This window comes from Tachypleus tridentatus, chromosome 5, assembly GCF_004210375.1.
Source record: "Tachypleus tridentatus isolate NWPU-2018 chromosome 5, ASM421037v1, whole genome shotgun sequence".
NCBI lineage: Eukaryota > Metazoa > Arthropoda > Merostomata > Xiphosura > Limulidae > Tachypleus > Tachypleus tridentatus.
Genome location: NC_134829.1, coordinates 4090456 through 4112122, shown reverse-complemented (window position 1 = coordinate 4112122; position 21667 = coordinate 4090456). Strand labels below are relative to the sequence as shown.

At 29.6% G+C, this 21667-nt stretch overlaps 1 pseudogene across 1 annotated transcript in view; it reads left to right on the top strand.

The window, feature by feature from the left end:
• The first annotated feature begins 5893 nt into the window (after positions 1-5893).
• The window catches only part of LOC143251262 (metabotropic glutamate receptor 1 pseudogene), a 108436-nt pseudogene continuing 92662 nt past the window's right edge, over positions 5894-21667 (top strand). The window contains exon 1 of the transcript XR_013028550.1: positions 5894-6223. The product of XR_013028550.1 is annotated as a metabotropic glutamate receptor 1 pseudogene (transcript). The remainder of the gene's footprint in view (positions 6224-21667) is intronic.

Here is a 21667-nt window from a genome sequence, read left to right as displayed (position 1 = left end):
CAGGTGACTACAGCAAATGATGCACCACATTCAGGTGTCCTGTTGAGGTTTAATGATGACTTGCTGGCTGCACTTGATGAAGATTGTGATGTAACAGTTGAAGAGCTAGCACAGAACCAATTCAACCCATATAACAGTTCACTTTCATTTACAACAGCTTGGAAGGTGTCAAAACTGGAAAATGGATTCCCATGAGAGTTAGAAGCAAACTTTAAAGCAACTCACGGGAATGTAACTCACCTTTTTTGGACAGGTTAGTGACTCCAGATCTGTAAAGATTGACCAGCTGGACAGGGAAAACATCCTCCTTATTCTCCAGACCTTGTCCCGTCTGATTATCATCTATTCTGAAGTTTGCAGAACTATCTTGATGAAAAAAAGCTTGGAACACATGAAGATGTCAAACTACCATCTCTACATTCTTTTCCTCAAACCCCAAGAATTTTATAGAAGTAGCATTCAGAAGTTTGTGAATCATTAACAGGAAGTAATTAGTAATAATGGATGTTGTTGTTGTTTTGTATTAAGCACAAAGCTATTCAATGGGCTATCTGTGCTCTGCCTACCACGGGTATCGAAACCCGGTTTTAGCGTTGTAAGTCAGCGGACATACCGCTGAGCCACTGGAAAGTAATAATAATGGAACATACGTTATTTATTAAAGACTAAGAGCGTTTGAAATCCTTTCTCTTTTCAGAACTTAAAATCAGACATCAGTTAAGGAATAACCTAATATATACTTTGGTATTACAGTACTCTAGTAATATATCACCATGTTTAACTAGTTTAAGAGATGTATCTTGTAGACACATTCATACACCAACCATAGAAATTCTTATAATAAAATACAAAATAATTAATTTTTTATCTAGAAAGTCCACCGGAATGACCAGCTGTGAGATTACGGACTTAGGAAAGGCCTGGCATGGCCAGATGGTTAAGGCACTCCACTCGCAATAAGGGATCACGGGCTCGGGATTCCCGTCGCACCAAACATGTTCGCCCTTTCAGCCGTGGGGGAGTTATAATGTGACGCTCAATCTCTACTATTCGTTGGTGAAAAGACTAGCCCAGATTTGGCAGTGGTTGGTGATAACTAGCTGCCTTCCCAGTACTTTCACACTGCTTGCTAAATTAGGAGACGGCTAACGCAGATAGTCATCGTGTATATATATATTATTGACCAGTCTTTATCAGTCAAACCATGAGAATAGATATATGTATTATTGACCAGTCTTTATCAGTCAAATCATGAGAAGAGATATATATATTATTGACCAGTCTTTAACAGTTAAACCATGAGACAAGATGTATGTATTATTGACCAGTCTTTATCAGTCAAACCATGAGACGAGACATATGCATTATTGACCTGTCTTTATCAGTCAAACCATGAGACGAGACATATGTATTATTGACCAGTCTTTATCAGTCAAACAATGAGAAAGAGATATGTATTATTAACTTGTCTTTATCAGTCAAACCATGAAAAGAGATATATGTATTATTGTCCAGTCTTTATCAGTCAAACAATGAGAAGAGATACATGTATTATTGGCTTGTCTTTATCAGTCAAACAATGAGACGAGATACATGTATTATTGGCTTGTCTTTATCAGTCAAACCATGAGACGAGATACATGTATTATTGACCTGTCTTTATCAGTCAAACAATAACCTGTATTTCTATATATCATACAATTTATTTCATTAATCGTTTATGATAAAAGTAATTAATGTATATGAGTATCGAAGAGGTGACAATAACGTTTAATTTTATGTAGTGATAATGTTATGATAGCATTTTCGTAGTATGACGTCACAGGTTATCTGTATAGTTAAAAGATTTGTGCTGTATTTAGCCCATCATGATTTACTCCGTAAAAACTTTGTAAGTTAGAAGAAACTTTAATTTAGAATGAAGGAAAGACACCAGTGATTAGTTTCAATGAAAACATTTTTTAAAGTAATCACGTGCCGTTATATGTACGCATTATGTGATTCTTTACATCTAACAGGAAAAAGGCTTAGAGAGGCCAGTCATAAGCATCTTATGTGCTCAACTTCACGTCACGTAATGTCGTAAGAAAAATGTTCCTCGGAGTAGGAAAAGATTACCTAAGTGCGAAAAAAAACCACTAAGAAAATGAAAAAAAAAAGTTTTATAGTCGTGTTCTGTAATTATGTATAAACATTTAAATAAAACTAAATTATAAGTTTTGTATGCCCAAAAGTATTAAGAAACATATATAATCGTGCCAAGAAACTGTAATTCCTCTTATTATTACAGATGGATGTTTATTTTTTTAAAAATAAAAAAATAATAATGTTTTTCTCCTCGAATTATTCTGTAGTATAATAAAAATATTTATATCTTTGAACGTTAGAATATTAAACAGTAAGTCTAAACGTGTACAGTTACAATATAAGTTTTATAGACTGAAAAACTAAAGGTTTCTAAGAACCTAAATTCCATTACAACAGAAATCGATTTGATAGAGACACTTTCCTAGTCATATTTTGGCCCGGCATGGCCAGGTGTTTACGGCCAATCGCCTCGTAATCTGAGGGTCGCGGGGTTCAAATCCCGTCGCACCAAACATGCTCGCCCTTTCAGCCGTGGGGGACGTTGTAATGATGGTCAATCCCACTATTCGTTGGTAAAAGAGTAGCCCAAGAGTTGGCGGTGGGTGGTGATGACTAGCTGTCTTCCCTCTAGTCTTACACTGCTAAATTCGGGACGGCTAGCGAAGAGAGCCCTGAGTAGCTTTGTGCGAAACTCGCACCAAATCTAGTTATTGTATATCTAATAAGCCTATTTATTAGGGGTTAATACCAGACTAAAATTAAATAAAGCGCTAATATAGTTTTACATAGTAATAAGTTCATTGACCGGTTTCGCTTTTGGTATCAATCTAACTTTTCTGCTGCATAAATGATTTTATTTTATCTAGAAAATCTACAATGACATCTATACATCTGGCTGTTGTTTCCTTTTCGTAATTATTCAATCTCTGATTGAATCATTGGAATGAATTCCATAATATCAGTGGTTTGAAAATCACCGATTGAAAACTGTTGTACTTGCATATTTCATTGTTTGCCTTTATTTTTTATCGTAAAGTACGTGTAGAGAAATGATACGTTAAATGTTAATTAATAACCCGCTTAAACTTTAAACATAATGTTTGTTAGTTGTTTTGAAACACATTTTAGGTAACCTGTCTGTTGGTCTGTTTGTGTTCATTTGTGTCATAATCTTTATACAGCATTATCTATGTTTATTTATTTCCATAATAATTTTTGGTAACATTTATCTGTGTTTATTTCTTTCATAATAATTTTTGGTAACATTTATCTATGTTTATTTATTTCATAATAATTTTTGGTAACATTTATCTAAATTTATTTCCTTTCAAAACCATTTTTGGTAACATTTATCTATATTTGTTTCTTTCATAATAATTTTGGTAACAATTATCTATATTTGTTTATTTTATAATAATTTTCAGGTTGCAATTATCTATGTTTATTTCTTACATAATAATTTTTGGTAACATTTATCTATGTTTATTTCTTTGATAATCATTTTCAAGTAGCATTTATCTATGTTTGTTTCTTTCATAATACTTTTTGGTAATGTTTATCTGTGTTTGTTTCTTTTCATAATACTTTTTTTGGTAATGTTTATCTGTGTTTGTTTCTTTCATAATAATATTTGTGCAGTATTATCTATGTTTGTTTCTTTCATAATAATATTTTTGCATTATTATCTGTGTATTTTTCATAGTAATAATATTTCTGCAGTATTATCTGTGTATTTTTTCATAATAATAATATTTCTGCAGTATTATCTGTGTATTTTTTCATAATAATAATATTTCTGCAGTATTATCTGTGTATTTTTTATAATAATAATATTTCTGCAGTATTATCTGTGTATTTTTTCATAATGATAATATTTCTGCAGTATTATCTGTGTATTTTTCATAATAATAATATTTCTGCAGTATTATCTGTGTATTCTTTCATAATAATAATATTTCTGCAATATTATCTGTGTATTTTTTCATAATAATAATATTTCTGCAGTATTATATGTGTTTGTTTCATAATAATAATATTTCTGCAGTATTATCTGTGTATTTTTTCATAATAATAATATTTCTGCAATATTATATGTGTATTTTTTCATAATGATAGTATTTCTGCAGTATTATCTGTGTATTTTCATAATAATAATATTTCTGCAGTATTATATGTGTTTGTTTCATAATAATAATATTTCTGCAGTATTATCTGTGTATTTTTTCGTAATAATAATATTTCTGCAATATTATATGTGTATTTTTTCATAATAATAATATTTTTGCAGTATTATCTGCGTTCGTTTCATAATAATAACATTTCTGCAGTATTATCTGTGTATTCTTTCATAATAATAATATTTCTGCAATATTATCTGTGTATTTTTTTCATAATAATAATATTTCTGCAGTATTATCTGTGTTTGTTTCATAATAATAATATTTCTGCAGTATTATCTGTGTATTTTTTCATAATAATAATATTTCTGCAATATTATATGTGTATTTCTTCATAATAATAATATTTCTGCAGTATTATCTGTGTATTTTTTCATAATAATATTTCTGCAGTATTATCTGTGTTTGTTTCATAATAATAATATTTTGCAGTATTATCTGTGTATTTTTCATAATAATAATATTTCTGCAGTATTATCTGTGTATTTTTTCATAATAATATTTCTGCAGTATTATCTGTGTTTGTTTCATAATAATAATATTTTTCAGTATTATCTGTGTATTTTTTTCATAATAATATTTCTGCAGTATTATCTGTGTTTGTTTCATAATAATAATATTTTTGCAGTATTATCTGTGTATATTTTCATAATAATAATATTTCTGCAGTATTATCTATGTATTTTTTCATAATCCTGTGTTTTTCTATTTTGTTACTTCTCCTTATTGCAGACCAGGAAAATTTAGTTCAATTATATGTAAATATTCCTTCCCATATCTTCCTGACCTTCACCTACAGAGTCTGATTGGCTTTGGAAGGTACGAGTCATCTTGGAAGCTATTGGGTTATACTGTAACTGTACTCCATGTCTCTATAGTCCCCACAGATAACTTTGAAGAGTAATGTAATGTGTCGTCCAATTTGTGTTTCTAGTTCGTGTTCCGTTTCCAAAAGAATGTTTGTAAAAGCGATTGTATAAAGTGTTTCTGTTGTATATTTATGTACTTTCGTGATATATATCTTACAGTATCTTATTTTAAAGTAGATATAAATATCCGTATCTTTAAGAAGTGTGTGGTTTTATTTGTAAAATGAATTATTCTTAATGATGTTTCATATATTTTGTATATTGCCGAGTTAGGCCCTGCAAATATCTATAGACTTCCTTGAAGTGAGTCTTACGTTTAAGGATAACAAGAGAAGAAATGTCATTAATGAAACGGTAACATGTCATGCGTTTCGGTTTGGCTCAATCCTGCTTATCAAATGGAAAACATATCTGATAGCAGTGAGGACATTTTAGTGGATCATTCGCCCTCGTGACGTACAAGTAAAGCTAGTTTGTTAGCTTGTAAATAACATAAGAAGTACCATATAGGAGTACCACTGAGAGAGAGATAGAAAAACATGTTTCTAATTGCCCGTCAATGTTACGAATAAATTATCTCTATATTCATTAACTAATACTCACACTAAAAGCAATGAATGACAGTATTGATTTACCAAACGCTAACTCCGGCCGAACACAGCGTTTGGACATCTATTGTGCGAGCATTAATTCAGCCATCCCAAAATGCCTTTCCAGGATCAGAAGAACGAGATTATATGCGAGCATCACTGTATGCAGTCTCCACCAGCACTAAACACTCGAACTAGCTCTGTGGTAGGTGGCTGCAATGTCTAGGCGTCCGTCATTTCCGTCAACAGCGGAAAAAAGCAAGGAACCCCACGGGATTCTTCGGCGTGTGTTGAGGGTCTATTTAAAGGTTTAAGTGATGATAAAAGAATGAGAGACAATGTTATAGTGTAGACTGAAAGAAAGACGTGATGGATAATTCTCAACCGTATCTCTCATGTACTGTGTTTTCAAGACACGGGTAATAATATCCGATCCCGGAAAGCACGTATGTAACTGCCTTCTGGTTTTTCTGGTTTCTGCAGCCATTGATAGGAAGAGGTAAGATTTTATCATGATCTTCTGTGACGGAGAACCTTTATCTGTGTCATGTTATGTTAATTATACCATATTTTTTAGTATTTACATATTCAATGTATATTGGGGCACTTGTCAATGACTTTCTAGAAAATCTTTAACGATACTAGATTACACAAATACAAATACAAAAGCTAAGAGAGTTAATTATATGATAATAATTCGCTGTGGGCATTTCAAATTATTTAAAAAAATATCTAGACAAAACTAACACATTGTAGACAAAGCTAACCCTTAAATGAAAGAATCAAAATATATTATTGTAAGTAAGAAACTTAACACACAATAATTGACATCCAAGTTCTCAAAAGTAGCAAACATTTATAGAAAACATTATTTTTTTTAAATACATTTGTAAAATAGAATACTCTAGTTATGAGTCGTAACAACTCAAATATTTCTAGAGAATCAAATCTCAAATTCCAATTGTGTGAAGCATCTCGATTATTAATACAATATTTTATATCCTTAACAGGCCTAACATGATTTTTAACCTTAGAAAATCTATGACTTTCCATCAGTTTGATGTAAGAATCTTCGAAAGTTAATATCATTTTCTTAAAAATATAAGGCTCACATATAATCCTTGAAATAATAAAGTAAAATACGCTTCTCTACGTCTCTTGAGACATAAAACAATGTCTTATCATCCACATTCTTTGTAAAATCAGAAGATAAAACCTTCTATTTTTCAACCTCTAAGACTTAATCATGATTAACCAATAACATATTGTGTTTGTTTGACGACTGCAAAATATTTATGCCTGTGAAGTTCCACTGTATAAAATATACATTTATCAGCAAAATGAAACGTGATATCACAGACATTATATACTTTACCACAGTGTTTCATTGGCCTAAGAGTTTTATTTTACTAATACATTAGTCGTGTAACTGATGTTACAGACCTCATATTGTTTACTATCGTGCTTCTATAGGTTTAACAGCTTTATTTTACTAATATATCAGTCATGTGACTGATGTTACAGACCTTACATTGTTTACTACCGTGTTTCTATAGGTTTAACAGCTTTATTTTACTAATATATCAGTCATGTGACTGATGTTACAGATCCTATATTGTTTATTTCCGGGTTTCTATAGGTTTAACAGTTTTATTTTTCTAATATATCAGTCATGTGACTGATGTTACAGACCTTATTTTGTTTACTACCGTGTTTCTATAGGTTTAACAGTTATATTTTACTAATATATTAGTCACGTGACTGATGTTACAGACCTTATATTGTTTACTACCGTGTTTCTATAGGTTTAACAGTTATATTTTACTAATATATCAGTCATGTAACTGATGTTACAGACCTTATATTGTTTACTACCGTGTTTCTATAGGTTTAACAGCTTTATTTTACTAATATATCAGTCATGTGACTGATGTTACAGACCTTACATTGTTTACTACCGTGTTTCTATAGGTTTAACAGCTTTATTTTACTAATATATCAGTCATGTGACTGATGTTACAGATCTATATTGTTTATTTCCGGGTTTCTATAGGTTTAACAGTTTTATTTTTCTAATATATCAGTCATGTGACTGATGTTACAGACCTTATTTTGTTTACTACCGTGTTTCTATAGGTTTAACAGCTTTATTTTACTAATATATCAGTCATGTAACTGATGTTATAGACCTTATATTGTTTACTACCGAGTTTCTATAGGTTTAACAGTTTTATTTTACAAATATATCAGTCAGGTAACTGATGTTACATACCTTATATTGTTTACTGCCATGTTTCTATAGGTTTAACAGCTTTATTTTACTAATATATCAGTCATGTAACTGATATTACAGACCTTATATTGTTTACTACCGGGTTTCTATAGGTTTAACAGCTTTATTTTACTAATATATCAGTCATGTGACTGATGTTACAGATCCTATATTGTTTATTTCTGGGTTTCTATAGGCTTAACAGTTTTATTTTTTTAATATATCAGTCATGTGACTGATGTTACAGACCTTATATTGTTTACTACCGTGTTTCTATAGGTTTAACAGTTATATTTTACTAATATATCAGTCATGTAACTGATGTTACAGACCTTATATTGTTTACTACCGTGTTTCTATAGGTTTAACAGTTATATTTTACTAATATATCAGTAATGTAACTGATGTTACAGACCTTATATTGTTTATTACCGTGTTTCTATAGGTTTAACAATTATATTTTACTAATATATTAGTCACGTGACTGATGTTACAGACCTTATATTGTTTATTACCGTGTTTCTATAGGTTTAACAGCTTTATTTTACTAATATATCAGTCATGTAACTGATGTTACAGACCTTATATTGTTTACTACCGTGTTTCTATAGGTTTAACAATTATATTTTACTAATATATCAGTCACGTGACTGATGTTACAGACCTTATATTGTTTACTACCGTGTTTCTATAGGTTTAACAGCTTTATTTTACTAATATATCAGTCATGTAACTGATGTTACAGACCTTATATTGTTTACTACCGTGTTTCTATAGGTTTAACAGTTATATTTTACTAATATATCAGTCATGTAACTGATGTAACAGAACTTATATTGTTTACTACCGTGTTTCTATAGGTTTAACAGTTATATTTTACTAATATATCAGTCATGTAACTGATGTTACAGACCTTATATTGTTTACTACCGTGTTTCTATAGGTTTAACAGTTATATTTTACTAATATATCAGTCACGTAACTGATGTTACAGACCTTATATTGTTTACTACCGTATTTCTATAGGTTTAACAGTTATATTTTACTAATATATCAGTCATGTAACTGATGTTACAGACCTTATATTGTTTACTACCGTGTTTCTATAGGTTTAACAGTTATATTTTACTAATATATTAGTCACGTGACTGACGTTACAGACCTTATATTGTTTACTACCGTGATTTTATAGGTTTAACAGTTATATTTTACTAATATATCAGTTATGTAACTGATGTTACAGACCTTATATTGTTTACTACCGTGTTTCAATAGGTTTAACAGTTATATTTTACTAATATATTAGTCACGTGACTGATGTTACAGACCTTATATTGTTTACTACCGTGTTTCTATAGGTTTAACAGTTATATTTTACTAATATATCAGTCATGTAACTGATGTTACAGACCTTATATTGTTTACTACCGTGTTTCTATAGGTTTAACAGTTTTATTTTACTAATATATCAGTCATGTGACTGATGTTACAGACCTTATATTGTTTACTACCGTGTTTCTATAGGTTTAACAGCTTTATTTTACTAATATATCAGTCATGTAACTGATGTTACAGACCTTATCTTGTTTACTACCGTGTTTCTATAGGTTTAACAGTTATATTTTACTAATATATTAGTAACGTGACTGATGTTACAGACCTTATATTGTTTACTACCGTGTTTCTATAGGTTTAACAGTTATATTTTACAAATATATCACTCATGGAACTGATGTTACAGACCTTATATTGTTTACTACCGTGTTTCTATAGGTTTAACAGTTATATTTTACTAATATATCAGTCATGTAACTGATGTTACAGACCTTATATTGTTTACTACCGTGTTTCTATAGGTTTAACAGTTATATTTTACTAATATATCAGTCATGTAACTGATGTTACAGACCTTATATTGTTTATTACCGTGTTTCTATAGGTTACACAGTTATATTTTTCTAATATATTAGTCACGTGACTGATGTTACAGACCTTATATTGTTTACTACCGTGTTTCTTTAGGTTTAACAGTTATATTTTACTAATATATTAGTCATGTAACTGATGTTACAGAACTTATATTGTTTACTACCGTGTTTCTATAGGTTTAACAGTTATATTTTACTAATATATTAGTCACGTGACTGATGTTACAGACCTTATATTGTTTACTACCGTGTTTCTATAGGTTTAACAGTTATATTTTACTAATATATCAGTCATGTAACTGATGTTACAGACCTTATATTGTTTACTACCGTGTTTCTATAGGTTTAACAGTTATATTTTACTAATATATCAGTCATGTAACTGATGTTACAGACCTTATATTGTTTACTACCGTGTTTCTATAGGTTTAACAGTTACATTTTACTAATATATCAGTCATGTAACTGATGTTACAGACCTTATATTGTTTACTACCGTGTTTCTATAGGTTTAACAGCTTTATTTTACTAATATATCAGTCATGTAACTGATGTTACAGACCTTATATTGTTTACTACCGTGTTTCTATAGGTTTAACAGTTATATTTTACTAATATATCAGTCATGTAACTGATGTTACAGACCTTATATTGTTTACTACCGTGTTTCTATAGGTTTAACAGCTTTATTTTACTAATATATCAGTCATGACTGATGTTACAGACCTTATATTGTTTACTACCGTGTTTCTATAGGTTTAACAGTTATATTTTACTAATATATTAGTCATGTAACTGATGTTACAGAACTTATATTGTTTACTACCGTGTTTCTATAGGTTTAACAGTTATATTTTACTAATATATCAGTCATGTAACTGATGTTACAGAGCTTATATTGTTTACTACCGTGTTTCTATGGGTTTAACAGTTATATTTTACTAATATATTAGTCATGTAACTGATGTTACAGACCTTATATTGTTTACTACCGTGTTTCTATAGGTTTAACAGTTATATTTTACTAATATATCAGTCATGTAACTGATGTTATAGACCTTATATTGTTTACTACCGTGTTTCTATAGGTTTAACAGTTATATTTTACTAATATATTAGTCATGTAACTGATGTTACAGAACTTATATTGTTTACTACCGTGTTTCTATAGGTTTAACAGCTTTATTTTACTAATATATCAGTCATGTAACTGATGTTACAGACCTTATATTGTTTACTATCGTGTTTCTATAGGTTTAACAGTTATATTTTACTAATATATCAGTCATGTAACTGATGTTACAGACCTTATATTGTTTACTCCCGTGTTTCTATAGGTTTAACAGCTTTATTTTACTAATATATCAGTCATGTAACTGATGTTACAGACCTTATATTGTTTACTACCGTGTTTCTATAGGTTTAACAGTTATATTTTACTAATATATCAGTAATGTAACTGATGTTACAGACCTTATATTGTTTATTACCGTGTTTCTATAGGTTTAACAATTATATTTTACTAATATATTTGTCACGTGACTGATGTTACAGACCTTATATTGTTTACTACCGTGTTTCTATAGGTTTAACAGCTTTATTTTACTAATATATCAGTCATGTAACTGATGTTACAGACCTTATATTGTTTACTACCGTGTTTCTATAGGTTTAACAGTTATATTTTACTAATATATCAGTCATGTAACTGATGTTACAGACCTTATATTGTTTACTACCGTGTTTCTATAGGTTTAACAGTTATATTTTACTAATATATCAGTCATGTAACTGATGTTACAGACCTTATATTGTTTACTACCGTGTTTCTATAGGTTTAACAGTTATATTTTACTAATATATCAGTAATGTAACTGATGTTACAGACCTTATATTGTTTATTACCGTGTTTCTATAGGTTTAACAATTATATTTTACTAATATATTAGTCACGTGACTGATGTTACAGACCTTATATTGTTTACTACCGTGTTTCTATAGGTTTAACAGCTTTATTTTACTAATATATCAGTCATGTAACTGATGTTACAGACCTTATATTGTTTACTACCGTGTTTCTATAGGTTTAACAGTTATATTTTACTAATATATCAGTCATGTAACTGATGTTACAGAACTTATATTGTTTACTACCGTGTTTCTATAGGTTTAACAGTTATATTTTACTAATATATCAGTCATGTAACTGATGTTACAGACCTTATATTGTTTACTACCGTGTTTCTATAGGTTTAACAGTTATATTTTACTAATATATCAGTCATGTAACTGATGTTACAGACCTTATATTGTTTACTACCGTGTTTCTATAGGTTTAACAGTTATATTTTACTAATATATCAGTCATGTAACTGATGTTACAGACCTTATATTGTTTACTACCGTGTTTCTATAGGTTTAACAGTTTTATTTTACTAATATATCAGTCATGTGACTGATGTTACAGACCTTATATTGTTTACTACCGTGTTTCTATAGGTTTAACAGCTTTATTTTACTAATATATCAGTCATGTAACTGATGTTACAGACCTTATCTTGTTTACTACCGTGTTTCTATAGGTTTAACAGTTATATTTTACTAATATATTAGTAACGTGACTGATGTTACAGACCTTATATTGTTTACTACCGTGTTTCTATAGGTTTAACAGTTATATTTTACAAATATATCACTCATGGAACTGATGTTACAGACCTTATATTGTTTACTACCGTGTTTCTATAGGTTTAACAGTTATATTTTACTAATATATCAGTCATGTAACTGATGTTACAGACCTTATATTGTTTACTACCGTGTTTCTATAGGTTTAACAGTTATATTTTACTAATATATCAGTCATGTAACTGATGTTACAGACCTTATATTGTTTACTACCGTGTTTCTATAGGTTTAACAGTTATATTTTTCTAATATATTAGTCACGTGACTGATGTTACAGACCTTATATTGTTCACTACCGTGTTTCTTTAGGTTTAACAGTTATATTTTACTAATATATTAGTCATGTAACTGATGTTACAGAACTTATATTGTTTACTACCGTGTTTCTATAGGTTTAACAGTTATATTTTACTAATATATTAGTCACGTGACTGATGTTACAGACCTTATATTGTTTACTACCGTGTTTCTATAGGTTTAACAGTTATATTTTACTAATATATCAGTCATGTAACTGATGTTACAGACCTTATATTGTTTACTACCGTGTTTCTATAGGTTTAACAGTTATATTTTACTAATATATCAGTCATGTAACTGATGTTACAGACCTTATATTGTTTACTACCGTGTTTCTATAGGTTTAACAGTTACATTTTACTAATATATCAGTCATGTAACTGATGTTACAGACCTTATATTGTTTACTACCGTGTTTCTATAGGTTTAACAGCTTTATTTTACTAATATATCAGTCATGTAACTGATGTTACAGACCTTATATTGTTTACTACCGTGTTTCTATAGGTTTAACAGTTATATTTTACTAATATATCAGTCATGTAACTGATGTTACAGACCTTATATTGTTTACTACCGTGTTTCTATAGGTTTAACAGCTTTATTTTACTAATATATCAGTCATGACTGATGTTACAGACCTTATATTGTTTACTACCGTGTTTCTATAGGTTTAACAGTTATATTTTACTAATATATTAGTCATGTAACTGATGTTACAGAACTTATATTGTTTACTACCGTGTTTCTATAGGTTTAACAGTTATATTTTACTAATATATCAGTCATGTAACTGATGTTACAGAGCTTATATTGTTTACTACCGTGTTTCTATGGGTTTAACAGTTATATTTTACTAATATATTAGTCATGTAACTGATGTTACAGACCTTATATTGTTTACTACCGTGTTTCTATAGGTTTAACAGTTTTATTTTACTAATATATCAGTCATGTAACTGATGTTACAGACCTTATATTGTTTACTACCGTGTTTCTATAGGTTTAACAGTTATATTTTACTAATATATCAGTCATGTAACTGATGTTACAGACCTTATATTGTTTACTACCGTGTTTCTATAGGTTTAACAGCTTTATTTTACTAATATATCAGTCATGTGACTGATGTTACAGACCTTATATTGTTTACTACCGTGTTTCTATAGGTTTAACAGTTATATTTTACTAATATATCCGTCATGTAACTGATGTTACAGACCTTATATTGTTTACTGCCGTGTTTCTATAGGTTTAACAGTTTTATTTTACTAATATATCAGTCATGTAACTGATGTTACAGACCTTATATTGTTTACTACCGTGTTTCTATAGGTTTAACAGTTATATTTTACTAATATATCAGTCATGTAACTGATGTTACAGACCTTATATTGTTTACTACCGTGTTTCTATAGGTTTAACAGCTTTATTTTACTAATATATCAGTCATGTGACTGATGTTACAGACCTTATATTGTTTACTACCGTGTTTCTATAGGTTTAACAGTTATATTTTACTAATATATTAGTCATGTAACTGATGTTACAGAACTTATATTGTTTACTACCGTGTTTCTATAGGTTTAACAGCTTTGTTTTACTAATATATCAGTCATGTAACTGATGTTACAGACCTTATATTGTTTACTATCGTGTTTCTATAGGTTTAACAGTTATATTTTACTAATATATCAGTCATGTAACTGATGTTACAGACCTTATATTGTTTACTCCCGTGTTTCTATAGGTTTAACAGCTTTATTTTACTAATATATCAGTCATGTAACTGATGTTACAGACCTTATATTGTTTACTACCGTGTTTCTATAGGTTTAACAGTTATATTTTACTAATATATCAGTAATGTAACTGATGTTACAGACCTTATATTGTTTATTACCGTGTTTCTATAGGTTTAACAATTATATTTTACTAATATATTTGTCACGTGACTGATGTTACAGACCTTATATTGTTTACTACCGTGTTTCTATAGGTTTAACAGCTTTATTTTACTAATATATCAGTCATGTAACTGATGTTACAGACCTTATATTGTTTACTACCGTGTTTCTATAGGTTTAACAGTTATATTTTACTAATATATCAGTCATGTAACTGATGTTACAGACCTTATATTGTTTACTACCGTGTTTCTATAGGTTTAACAGTTATATTTTACTAATATATCAGTCATGTAACTGATGTTACAGACCTTATATTGTTTACTACCGTGTTTCTATAGGTTTAACAGTTATATTTTACTAATATATCAGTCATGTAACTGATGTTACAGACCTTATATTGTTTACTACCGTGTTTCTATAGGTTTAACAGTTATATTTTACTAATATATCAGTCATGTAACTGATGTTACAGACCTTATATTGTTTACTACCGTGTTTCTATAGGTTTAACAGTTATATTTTACTAATATATCAGTCATGTAACTGATGTTACAGACCTTATATTGTTTACTACCGTGTTTCTATAAGTTTAACAGTTATATTTTACTAATATATCTGTCATGTAACTGATGTTACAGACCTTATATTGTTTACTACCGTGTTTCTATAGGTTTAACAGTTATATTTTACTAATATATCAGTCATGTAACTGATGTTACAGACCTTATATTGTTTATTTCCGGTTTCTATAGGTTTTAAGGTTATCATACAGATTTTATATATTGTTTACTACCGTTTTTCTTTTGGATTAACAGTTTTATTTTAATAAAATATTTCAGTCATGTAACGTCATGCTTTAGACTTTATAATGTTTACTGCTGTATTTCTATAATTTTAACACTTTTATTTTAGTAATATATAAGTCAAACAACGTGATCATATGAATTTTATATTGTCAACCACGGTGTTTCTATTGTTTTAACTGTTTTATTTTAATAATATATCAGTCATGTGACGTGATGATATAGACTTCATATTATTTACTTCCATATTTGTATAGGTTTATCAGGTTTATTTTAATAATATATAACTTACGTATCATGATTGTATAGAGTTTATATTGTTTACTACCGTGTGTCTTTTGATTTAATAGTTTTATTTTACTAATGCACCAGTCATGTAACGTGATGTTATAGACTTTTTGATGTTTACCACCGTGTATCTATAGGTTTAACAGTTATATTTTACTGATATATCTACGTGATGATACAGACTTTATATTGTTTAGCACTATGTTTATGATGTTTTTATCGTTATTAATTGTCGATGGTTAATATTTTACTAGTTATTCTATAGTTTTCACATTGGAGCATGTTGTGAATGTTCCTGACACTGATATCTGTATTGCAAACTGAAAGGTGGGTATAATTGAAACAATAATAACACTTCCCTAATAACCAGCACTTTTAGCCACGTAATGTGATATTACGTCTGTCTATTATTGTTAGCCACGTAATGTGATATTACGTCTATCTAATATAGTTAGCTGTGTAACGAATATTACGTTTTTCTCATATTACAAGTTATATCCTAAGTTTTCATGATGAGGAACTATGAACACAAAGTTATTTCTTGAACGAGTTTGGTGCCGTGATATAACACTCTAGTTACAAACAATTAACAACGTGTTTCGTCACACAAATATCAAATCCTTTTTCTGTTGAACATAAAAAACATTAGTACAATGTTTTGTAAATTTAAAAGGCCTAAAACCGGGTTTTTATACGACAACATTTACGACTTTACGTCGGTTTCTTTTAACTTCTTAACAAACTAATACCACCTGAAAAGTGCAAGATGTTTATTCTGTGGCAAGATTAATTTATGTGTCAGTCTATGATAAAGTTTATATAGCAGCGAATACTTCAGGTATTTATGGTCTATGTGTCAATCTATGATAAAGTTTATATAGCAGCGAATACTTCAGGTATTTATGGTCTATGTGTCAATCTATGATAAAGTTTATATAGCAGCGAATACTTCAGGTATTTATGGTCTGTGTATCAATCTATAATAATCTTTATATAGCAGCGAATACTTCAGGTATTTATGGTCTGTGTGTCAATCTATGATAAAGTTTATACAGCAGCGAATACTTCAGGTATTTATGGTCTGTGTGTCAATCTATGATAAAGTTTATACAGCAGCGAATACTTCAGGTATTTATGGTCTGTGTGTCAATCTATGATAAAGTTTATACAGCAGCGAATACTTCAGGTATTTATCCATGGTGGTTATAAACACGATCACAGTACTGTGTTCTAATAATGGTGGTTATAAACACGATCACAGTACTGTGTTCTAATAGTGATGGTTATAAACACGGATCACAGTACTATGTTCTAATAATGATGGTTATAAACACGATCACAGTACTATGTTCTAATAATGATGGTTATAAACACGATCACAGTACTGTGTTCTAATAGTGATGGTTATAAACACGGATCACAGTACTATGTTCTAATAATGGTGGTTACAAACACTGATCACAGTACTATGTTCTAATAATGATGGTTATAAACACGATCACAGTACTGTGTTCTAATAGTGATGGTTATAAACACGGATCACAGTACTGTGTTCTAATAATGGTGGTTATAAACACTGATCACAATATAAATGTAAAGATATATAAAAATGTATACATAGTATAAAACTATACGTGTGTGTGTGTGCTTCAAATATTTCGTAGAGGCTTAACGATTGTTAATATGTATGTTATATAATATATTATTCAGGATTATTTAACACACATACACTTATACGTATGTACGTAATATAAAACTATACGTGTGTGTGTTTTAAGTACTCCTAAATAAATTATATAACGTTAAGAGAGACGTAAGTGATATCATGATATCATTACTAGAACACAGTATTGTGATCAGTGTTTATACACATCATGATATCATTACTAGAACACAGTATTGTGATCAGTGTTTATACACATCATGATATCATTACTAGAACACAGTATTGTGATCAGTGTTTATACACATCATGATGTCATTACTAGAACACAGTATTGTCATCAGTGGTTATACACATCATGATATCATTACTAGAACATAGTATTGTGCTCAGTGTTTTTACACATCATGATATCATTACTAGAACACAGTATTGTGATCAGTGTTTATACACATCATGATATAATTACTAGAACACAGTATTGTCATCAGTGTTTATACACATCATGATATCATTACTAGAACACAGTATTGTGATCAGTGTTTTTACACATCATGATATCATTACTAGACCACAGTATTGTGATCAGTGTTTATACACATTATAATATCATTACTAGAACACAGTATTGTGATCAGTGTTTATACACATTATAATATCATTACTAGAACACAGTATTGTGATCAGTGTTTATACACATCATGATGTCATTACTAGATCACAATATTGTGATCAGTGTTTATACATATCATGATGTCATTACTAGAACACAGTATTGTGATCAGTGTTTATACATATCATGATATCATTACTAGAACACAGTATTGTGATCAGTGTTTATACACATCATGATATCATTACTAGAACACAGTATTGTGATCAGTATTTATAACCATTATGCTATCATTATCAGGACAGAGTAGTGTGATCAGTGTTTATAATCATCATGATGTCACTATCTGATCACACTAAACACTCATCACACTACTGTGATCTAGTAATGATATCATGATGGTTATAAACACTGATCACACTACTGTGATCTAGTAATGATATCATGATGGTTATAAACACTGATCACACTACTGTGATCTAGTAATGATATCATGATGGTTATAAACACTGATCACACTACTGTGATCTAGTAATGATATCATGATGGTTATAAACTCTTCTGCAACAGGCTTCGTGTGTTGTTTAAAGTCAGATAAACAACAATCTTCATCTTAATCTACAAGCACAACATGTCTTATAACACTGGTTTTAACAATTTTAATTTGTTTAAAGTAAGATAAACAACAATCTTCATCTTAATCTACAACCACAACATGTCTTATAACACTGGTTTTAACAATTTTAATTTGTTTAAAGTAAGATAAACAACAATCTTCATCTTAATCTACAACCACAACATGTCTTATAACACTGGTTTTAACAATTTTAATTTGTTTAAAATAAGATAAACAACAATCTTCATCTTAATCTACAAGCACAACATGTCTTATAACACTGGTTTTAACAATTTTAATTTGTTTAAAGTAAGATAAACAACAATCTTCATCTTAATCTACAACCACAACATGTCTTATAACACTGGTTTTAACAATTTTAATTTGTTTAAAGTAAGATAAACAACAATCTTCATCTTAATCTACAACCACAACATGTCTTATAACACTGGTTTTAACAATTTTAATTTGTTTAAAATAAGATAAACAACAATCTTCATCTTAATCTACAAGCACAACATGTCTTATAACACTGGTTTTAACAATTTTAATTTGTTTAAAAGTAAGATAAACAACAATCTTCATCTTAATCTACAACCACAACATGTCTTATAACACTGGTTTTAACAATTTTAATTTGTTTAAAATAAGATAAACAACAATCTTCATCTTAATCTACAACCACAACATGTCTTATAACACTGGTTTTAACAATTTTAATTTGTTTAAAGTAAGATAAACAACAATCTTCATCTTAATCTACAACCACAACATGTCTTATAACACTGGTTTTAACAATTTTAATTTGTTTAAAATAAGATAAACAACAATCTTCATCTTAATCTACAACCACAACATGTCTTATAACACTGGTTTTAACAATTTTAATTTGTTTAAAGTAAGATAAACAACAATCTTCATCTTAATCTACAAGCACAACATGTCTTATAACACTGGTTTTAACAATTTTAATTTGTTTAAAATAAGATAAACAACAATCTTCATCTTAATCTACAAGCACAACATGTCTTATAACACTGGTTTTAACAATTTTAATTTGTTTGTTTCATTAGAAAATTACCTTGGGCTATCTGCTGTGTGTCTCACAAGGAATTTAAATCCGGATTTAAGGGACGTAGCCCATAAATTTAGCATCTACGTCATGAGGGGTTGTTCCCACATTGTTAACCTTGACAACAATAAAAGCAACTGATAACTGCATACCATCGATTTCTAAAACCCGATATTCTGTAAAACATGACTGGTTGGTATATTGTGCTGGTACTATTGTTTCTAACTGTACATACATCCGTAGAAGGGTTAAACAGCCAGGTCGAAAACCGGAGTTATATTGTGAGTCACATTGATAATGGCAGCCATACACTAATACCCTCCACCACAAAAGATATACTTGACTTTTTGAACCTAATAACACGAGTAACCTTAAATATGATTTAACTTAATAGTCTAAAGGCATCGCTGCTCGAGCCTAGGACCAGCAGCTCTGAATACAAATTACTATGCCAATCCAGACCAAACTATATTATACGTTAACTTTAACAGGTTAAAATAATAAAGTGAGTGATATAACCATGTTCAATTATCAAATTATATGAGACAAATGAAGACTATAAATCACACTAACCAGTCCAACTTTCCAACACTAACCAGTTCAACTTTCCAACACTAACCAGTCCAGCTTGCCAACATTAACCAGTCCAACTTTCCAACACTAACCAGTCTAACTTTCCAACACTATCCAGTCCAACTTTCCAACACTAACCAGTCTAACTTTCCATCACTAACCAGTCCAACTTTCCAACACTAACCAGTCCAACTTTCCAAATATACCAAACAAATTCCAGTATCAATCGATCCTTCATATGTAAGAAAGTTAGTTTAAAGCTTAAAAGAACAGTTTTCTTTTCTTGAAATGTAATAATGTCTTATACATAGAATTTAAGGGTTTAACTTTTAGATTTCGAAGCGCACACGAGCATTCATTGAAGGTTGCTTTATCTTCCTGTCAAGATGTTTAATATCTGGGTGTTTTCCAAAGAACAAATTGTCTGTTACCTAGAAGTTTTAGCCTCTGACTCAGTGAATATTATAAGTGTAGAATGAATAATGTTGAATGACAGAACTGACTTCCCTCGGAATACGAGTCATACAGCAGAACTTGAAAAGCGTTTCATTCACAAATTAAAGATCAAAAAGAAAGAATCTTACCATAAAGCTTTACAGTGTTTTATATGAAACAAACTGCTCTAGGTTTTCTGTTAACTTTTTGTAGTGTTAATTTACAGTGTTTTATATGAAACAAACAGCTCTAGGTTTTCTGTTAACTTTCTGTAGTGTTAATTTACAGTGTTTTATATGAAACAAACAGCTCTAGGTTTTCTGTTAACTTTCTGTAGTGTTAATTTACAGTGTTTTATATGAAACAAACAGCTCTAGGTTTTCTGTTCACTTTCTGTAGTGTTAATTTACAGTATTTTATATGAAACAAAGAGCTCTAGGTTTTCTGTTCACTTTTTGTAGTGTTAATCTACAATGTTTTATATGAAACAAACTGATCTAGGTTTTCTGTTCACTTCATGTAGTGTTAATTTACAGTGTTTTATATGAAACAAACTGCTCTACGTTTTCTGTTCACTTTCTGTAGTGTTAATTTACAGTGTTTTATATGAAACAAACTGTTCTGGGTTTTCTGTTCACTTTCTGTAGTGTTAATTTACAGTGTTTTATATGAAACAAACTGCTCTGGGTTTTCTGTTTACTTTCTGTAGTGTTAATTTACATTATTTTATATGAAACAAACTACTCTAGGTTTACTGTTCACTTTCTGTAGTGTTAATTTAC